This window comes from Hemitrygon akajei, chromosome 28 (assembly GCF_048418815.1).
Source record: "Hemitrygon akajei chromosome 28, sHemAka1.3, whole genome shotgun sequence".
Lineage (NCBI taxonomy): Eukaryota > Metazoa > Chordata > Chondrichthyes > Myliobatiformes > Dasyatidae > Hemitrygon > Hemitrygon akajei.
The window spans coordinates 28,585,226-28,593,311 of record NC_133151.1 but is presented as its reverse complement, the minus strand read 5'-3'; the positions used below and the strand labels follow the sequence as shown (position 1 = coordinate 28,593,311).

Genomic DNA, 8,086 nt, shown 5'->3' with positions numbered 1-8,086 from the left:
CAACAAGGACGAAGAGGACACCTTACGAGGCCGTGGGGTGTTTAGACCACGATTTGCCTCCTCGTTTGTAATCAGAATAGTGTCTATGACCTCAGTATTGTTTTACCTTAGTTATATAGACTGTCGGTCCGTTTCCTGAGAAAATAAAGGTGCTAAATTTTCATTTAAGTTCTCCCCAATCTCCTTTGGCTCCATTTACAGATGACCACGCTGACCACCAAGAAGGCCATTTTTATCCTTGCTATTCTTTTGCTCTTAAAATATCTGTAGACGCCCTTGGGATTCTCCTTCTCCTTGTCTGCCAGAGCAACCTTGGACATTCCTTTCGCCCTTCTAATTTTTCTCTGAAGTGTTGTCTTGAATGCTTTGCATGAACAAAGCGTCATGCGTCCCTCGTCTCTGATGTATCAAGATGCACAGTCGTGTCCCAGTCTATCGCAGAGGGAGAAATCCTCAAAACTGTCAAAAGTTACAGGCTCATCATTCTCATTCCAGCGCTGGCTATTAATGTCACTTTCTGCAGAAAGAAGGAGCAAGTCGTTGTTCTCCATGGTCAGAGACACCGTGTCTGCATCTGTATCCCACAACCGAGTTAATCATGGGGCGATACATTCACCAGTCTTTTGAACATTTTTGTACCGCGTATCCACCTTTGCCTCGCCTACCACGTCCTACCACTTGGTGTCGTCCCGTAGCCTCCCATAACTGAACAGGCTGAGGCACTTGGGAAGTGGAAGCATCTGAATGTCGACAACTCATCTGGGACAGAAGGACTTCATGGCAGAGATATGAAAGAGTAGCTGAACGGGTGGTGGAAGAATTAGTTGCTACTTTTCAGGAATCACAGGATACAGAAGTGTTTCTGGAAAGTGCAATATTGCAAAAATCTCCACACTGTTTTGAGGAACAGAAGTGGTTAACAGTCAAATGGCCTGATTTCAGTGTTTAACATGATGTCAGAGTCCACTATTAAGCATTATATTACAAATAATGTATTTTCTAAGTAACTGATTTTCTAAATAGGGAGAAAATTCAAACATCAGAGGTACAAATGGAGCTGGGTGTCCTTGTACAGGATTCCCCAAATGCTGGCTTGCAGCTGAGTTGGGAGTAAGGTGGCAAATACAATGTTAGCTTTCATTTTGAGACGACGCAGTTACAGTGTAATCTCATTTCAGAAAGGCAAAGACTGGTCACGGTCACGTGATGGGTGGATTTATTCAAGAGGTAAAAAGGAGGCATGGTGCAGGGTTTAGCAGTAAATTTGAGTACGTTTCACAAAATAGGCAACTCAAAAACATTTGCACACACTAGTCTCTGTACAGTATGAAAGTGTAGGTTTCATTCTGTACCTACCAGTCTCTGGTACAGTGTGAGGGTGGGGTTCCTCCTGTACCTGTCAGTCTCTGATACAGTGTGAGAGTCTGGGTTTCATTCTGTACCAGTCTGTCTCTGGTATAATATCAATTTAATGTTTGGGAACTCATTCCAAGACCAGACAAACAGCTCATATCAAGAGTCTGCCTCTGGGAGGAAAAAAAAAACAATTTCTTTAATCAAAAAGCGTCTTTAACTTACATTTTCCGTGGCTTATTTTGGTATGTGCTAATAGCTTTTAATCAATTAATCAATTCGAATTTTATTTTTGCAATATAAGAACATTTCTCAGAATATATACTTCATCAAAGATTTGGGAAGATGCTACGAGGAAGCAGATTCACGGGTTTGGTAAGCGAGATAGAAGACACGGATCAACACACAGAGAATGCTGGAGGAACTCAGCAGGTCAGGCAGCATCAATGGAAAAGAGAACAGTCGATTTTTCGGGCCAAGACTCTTCAGCAGGACTGGAGAAAAAAAAAAGATGAGTAGTAGAATTAAAAGTTGGAGGGAGGAAAGTTAGAAGCAAGGTGTTAGATGAAACCGGGAGGGGCTGGGGTGAAGCAAACAGTTGGGAATTTGTTTGGCGAAAGAGATACAGGACTGGAAAAGAGGGAGTCTGATAGGAGAGGACAGAAGGCCATGGAAGAAAGCAAAGGTAGGAGGAGCACCAGTGGGAGGCGATGGGCAGGCAAGGAGATAAGGTGAGAGACGGAAAAGGAAATGAGGAACGGTGAAGGGGAGGGGGCATTACCGGAAGTTCGAGAAATCAAGGCAGGATCGGATTGAATAGCGGAGCAGGCTGGAGAAGCTAGATATCCCCTCCGACTTCTGTTTTCTACCTTTCAATGTTCGCTCTTTGTGATCGGTGACTCAGAAAGTGGATTTCCAGTACGTTTGACAAACCGGATATATTTCAATGAGAAATCGTATGCTTGCATGTAACGAAGTCCAGGTTGGTGCCTGTGAATTGAAAAATTGGCGGGAAATCCCAGATGCCCAAATTCAAGAGCAACATTCACAAAATGCTGGAGTAACTCAGCTGGCCACGGGATAAGCGACTGCCAGTCTGTCGTTACACCGTCCTACGTGGGAGAGCTAAAACCTGACCTTTACTGTATCAGTCACACAGCTTTGGTTGAGAAATGGAAAACCCGCCCCGTGTGGCAGGGAGGGGCGAAGCATCAGCGATAGTCCACATCTCCCCATCCGTCACTAACTGGTCCGGCTGTGATGGTCTGAACATGACAGTAACAGTTAATCCCGGCGGAGGAATTGTTGCATTTGATGTCAGCGTTTGCAGTACATTAATGTCGCGAGTTCCGCTTCACTAGTTGATCTGCTGTTTCAACACTGAAGGAACTCCGACAGTCATTCAAACATCAGGACAGGATAAGGAAGTTAATGGCACCTCGGGTGAAAACGCCGTTATTTATTTTTAAAAAAGCCGACCAGTGGGATGAATTGTCCGTCTGGAAAATTAAATAATGTAAAACGCATTTCAGTGGCGAAATATCGGGAACAAGGTGCAAGACGGGATAGAGCATAAACGGCAGAGAAATAATAACTGGGTGAGTCAGAGAGTAGGGAAGGTGGAGAAAGCGAGAAAGAGGAGAAACAGGGAATCATCAAAAGAAAGTGAAGAACGTGAGTATGAAACAGGAAGAAGACGGAATGGACCCAGACATAAACAGACACAGAACCAGACCCAGTCATGTACAGACACAGGCACAGACCCAGACTTTGACATGTACAGATACAGACACAGACATAAACGCATGCATACATACACATATAAAAGCACAGCATTCACCGTTCAACAATTGATTACACTTTCTGCAGCAGAGTGGCGCAGCGGAAGCGTGCTGGGCCCATAACCCAGAGGTCGATGGATCGAAACCATCCTCTGCTATATTCTCTGTTGGCGGCAGCAGTTATTCAACTTTGTTTTTTAAAACACTATGCACCTATAACAAGAAATCGCATTTCAATTGGAATTTATCATTTATTCGTACTCTTTTAAATAGTCGTCTCTGTGGCGCAATCGGTGAGCGCGTTCGGCTGTTAACCGAAAGGTTGGTGGTTCGAGCCCACCCAGGGACGGTAGTGATCCAGTAGTTTATTTTCTCTCGTACAAGAGAAAATGTGCAGCCGCATCTATGGAATAAAGTACACAGTCGATTTTTCAGGCCGAAACCCTTCTTCAGGATCACGAAACAGCCTGGGTGCTGAGTTTCTCCAGCATTTTGTGTATGTTGCTTGGATTTCCAGCATCTGCACATATTCCCGTCCGTGCTTCGACTGCGACACTGCGAAGTCTCTTCCGTGGAATTGAATTCAATGGACTTTATTAATTACGTCTTTCACATACGTGAGGAGTAAAAATTTTTACGTTACTTCTCCGTCTAAATGTGCAATGTACAACTTATAGAAATATGCAATAAATTGTATGCACAACAGGACAGTCAATATAACAGAAGTACGATTGTATCAGCGTGAATTAATCCGTCTGATGGCCTGGTGGAAGAAGCTGTCCCGGAGCCTGTTGGTCCTGGCTTTTATGCTGCCGTACTCTTTCCCGGATGGTAGCAGCAGGAACAGTTTGAGATTGGGGTGACGCGGGTCCCCAACGATCCTTCAGGTCCTATTTACAAACCTGTCACTGTAATTGTCCTGAATACTGTGAAGATCACATAAACAGACACGCTAGGCTGTCCGCACCATCCTTGCAGATTCCTACGATTGAGGGAATTACAGTTCCCATCCCAGGCAGTGATGCAGCCAATCAGGATGGTCCACTGTAGAAACTCTTTAGGATTTGGGGACCCATATTAAATTTCTTCAACCGTCTGAGGTGAAAGAGACGCTGTTGTGCCCTTTTCACCACGCAGCCGGTGTGTAAAGACCTCGTGAGATCCTTGCTGATGTTTATGCCGAGCAACTGAAAGCCGTTCACCCTCTCAACCCCAGATCCATTGAAGTCAATAGGGGATGCCTACTCTGAAGAAGTTTGAATCTTCCCATCGATGAGAGTTCAGTGAAACCCTCTCTCACTGCTCCCCCTCTGTGATCTCAGCTTTTTTCTGCTGCTTTTCATTATCAGCTGGGAAACTCTGCGCTGTCCGGTGGCCGGCGCTCCCTACGGCTGCCGCAACGGGCTCAGTGGGAATTGAATCTGTTCTACGTGTTTCAGTCACATATACCGAAATACAATGAAACGCTTCTCATCCTCACTGTTCATAGAGATCAAATCATTACTCAGTGTATTGGGAGAGAACAAGGTGAAGCAATAACAAAATGCAGAATAAAGTGTAACAGCGACAGGGAAAGCACGGGGCAGGTAAATAATAAGGTGCAGCTTCATACCGAGGTGGATTGTGAGGTCAAACGTCCATCCTATCTTACGGGAAACCATTCAATAGACGCAGCAGTGGGACTGAAACTATCCCTGAGACTGTGAATTGTGCTTTCGGGCTTTTGTACCTACTGCTAGATGAACGAGGGGAACGAGAGAATATCCGGGTCGCGTTGTGTCTTTGATCAGGATTCTGCCTGTTCGATTTGACCAGAAAGTGTGCGTTTCCTCGAGCCGAGCCCTTGGAACTAACTGAATTCCCGGGTCTAATGTTGTGTTTTTCATTCAGTTTGGGGTCCTCGATCATCCAACATGAAGGATCACCACCATCGTACATGAGGGATTCATCTGAGCCATTGGAGTGAATTCATTCACAGCAAATTGCCCGTGAATTCTGCGTTCATAGTGCTAAAAGTGTACAAACTGCGATGGTCGGGAATCGAACCCGGATCAACTGCTTGGGAAGCAGCTATGCTCACCACTATACCACCATCGCACGCTGATACAAACGAGATTCGGTTACTGAATGTTCTCTTGTGCTATAAGATTCTGTTACTCGATTATCAGTTTCTGAGCTGTTTTCTGAAGGATCATTCCTCTCACCGTTACAGTTCCTATTCTGACCAGTAGATGTCGCGACGTTCCGACAGACCGGGGAAACACAGCACCTGGGAACCGAGTGAATGGAGAATCGACCCGAGAGATTCGAAGGGCTGCAAATGGTTTTCTGCTTCACGTATCAGAAAGTGGGAAACAACTGCTGATTATAAATATCCGTTCAAACAACACGCAGTTGGATGCTAAAGGGAACCCTTCCTTTGGCCAGTCCTTGAACTCAGTGAATGACTGAATCGCTGAAGAATGCTGAGACCCCTCCGGTCACACAGTGAGGAGGGGATGAGTAAAAAATGCCAGCTCTACGCTCAGCAAACAAGCATCAGAGCGACTTTATGAACTTTCCTAAACCCTGACATCCGTATGAAAGATTCCATACTCTTGTTTATTTCTCGTTAGTTCAATCCCCGCCTGTTACGCAGGAGAAAGGGGTTTAATTTACCTACGAGAAGACCATTTTCCTGCTTCAAATGAAACCGTTATTAGAAGATGCGACAATCTAGTGTGCAAATAGCCCGGAACTGGAGAGTTTCCCGAGAACAAGGGACGTTCTGTTCAGCGTTTTTTTTTTAAGTCATCCCTCAGCGTGACTGTATCTCAACGCTGTTCGGCGTTACACTCGGAGACCGAATCCTTCACTCCGAAACATTAAACAGGGGCTGTTGTTGTGAGATATGAACTCCCGCACTTTCCCAGCACTCCTGCCGACTCTCTCAGTTTGTCTGGGTGACGATGTGGAGAAGACAGACAAAGGAACAGCAGAAACACTTTGGAGAGTACGATACCATGCGGACCTGTTTACCGCCGGGTTTAAAGCCACGCAGCCCACCCTGCAACACAGGATCCTCCGAACAGACGCTTAGAAAGTGCACTGGAGGAATGTACGCTTGAATTTTCTGACGATAATACAACACAGGTTGCGTGGCACCGCCCCTAGACTTGATTCATAGCAGAGCACATGAAGAGGGTTCGGGTTGATGACAGTGGCGGTTGATGATGCTGGTTGTGAATGTGTGGGAATGTTGGGAAATAATGTAGGTTCAGGTGGATGGCGAGTGTCTAGAAAAGGATCCGGAAATGAAGAGTCTGGTGAGTGCGGGTGAAAGTTGGAATGAAGTTGAATCTAGATCTGGAAAACGGAAGAAAGTAACATAATCTGGGAATGATTTCAACTGATCAAGATGAAGGGCTGGATATTTTGAAAAAAAAAGAAATTCCACTTCAAGATACACTATTGTTTAAATTTGACCCGGAACAACCTTCTTTTATCAATCCCATTAAATTAAGTGTAGCAACACGCAAAATGCTGTAGGCACCCAACAGACCAGACAGCATCTATGGAAAAGAGTTCAGTCGACATTTCAGGCCGAGACCATTCATCAGCCCCAATTTCCTCCAGCAATTTAACTACAGAGTTGAAATCTACTTTAGGGAATATAGATTGTGCTGAACCCTTAAGAAGAGTTTAATAGCAATTACTTCTGATTTGATTACGAAAATACGTCTAGGTACATCTGATAAAACTAAGAATGAGTGGGATGGCGAGTCTGTCGGGACCCTGGGGACTTATGGAAACTGTGATGATTTATTTTGAACTTACAGTCCTTTAACATCTTGGACTATTTTTACTGTTCCCATAGTCTGTTTTTTTTATCAATTATGCTATTGTTTGCACTGTTGTAACTATATGTTGTAATTATGTGGTTTTGTGCAGGTCTTGTAGCTTTAGTTTTTGGTCTTGTTTTTGTCTGGTGGATTTTGGAGCTCCTTTCCAGGGAACGCGCTAGCACGATATTAATACATAGCAGCCTCTCCGGACTCTGGATTGGGGATTGCCAAACGTTATGTGGATTTTCTGGTGCAGTCTGTTTTGTCATATGTTTTTGTGATATCATTCTGGGGGAACGTTGTCTCACTTTTTAACTGCATTGCATTTGTGGTTTCTAAATGACAATAAACTGAATCTGAATCTGAATCTGAAAAAGAATTTCAAATATCTTTATCTACAGAGAAATGGGAGAAAATTCTTAAACTAGTTAATAAACTAGTCAATGTGTGTCAGAGACACTTTGATACAATTGATGGTGCTTCATAGGGCTCATATGTCCAAAGATAAGTTAGCTCGTTTTTACCCTCATATAAATCTTGTTTGTGATAGATGTAATTCTGAAGTAGCTTCCTTGAAACATATGTTCTGGTCTTGTCCTCTTGTAGGAAAATATTGGAACGATATTTTTGAGATTATTTCAGTAGTTCTGCGCGTTGATTTATAACCTCATCCTATTACGGCAATTCTTGGACTACCAGTGATAGACTCCAGTCACTTATCCTCATCAGCTTGTCGTTTAATTGCATTTGTGACATTAATAGCCAGAAGATCCATTTTACTTAAATGGAAAGCTTCCAATCCTCCTACCACTCCTCAATGGTATTCCCAAACGATGAGATGTCTAAATTTGGGAAAAAAATTAGCAGTAGTACTATGGAACCTCCGGTTGAATTTGAAGAAACTTGGAGGCCATTTATTCAATATTTTCATATGATGTAATTCGACTCTTTCTGAATCCTCTTTTTAGATTTTTTTGTTCATGTATATAGAAGCAGAGTTAACAAAAAATTAAAATTTTAACCCATGAAACATGGCAGCCCATTCTTCGTTTGTTTTTTTTAGTTTAGTTTTTCTTAGTCTAGGTGTTTTTTTCTCTTTTTATAAATATCTTTTTTTCATGGTTAATT

General features: G+C 43.4%; 3 non-coding genes across 3 annotated transcripts; 2 read left to right on the top strand and 1 right to left on the bottom strand.

Moving 5' to 3' along the window:
• Positions 1–3,220: 3,220 nt before the first annotated feature.
• trnam-cau (transfer RNA methionine (anticodon CAU)) lies at positions 3,221–3,292 on the top strand. Its single transcript has one exon. It is a non-coding gene; the product is annotated as a tRNA-Met (tRNA).
• Positions 3,293–3,409: 117 nt separating this feature from the next.
• Positions 3,410–3,483, top strand: trnan-guu (transfer RNA asparagine (anticodon GUU)). The gene has a single exon. It is a non-coding gene; the product is annotated as a tRNA-Asn (tRNA).
• A 1,676-nt stretch (positions 3,484–5,159) lies between these two features.
• On the bottom strand, positions 5,160–5,231 carry trnag-ccc (transfer RNA glycine (anticodon CCC)). Its single transcript has one exon. It is a non-coding gene; the product is annotated as a tRNA-Gly (tRNA).
• Between the last annotated feature and the right edge of the window lie 2,855 nt (positions 5,232–8,086).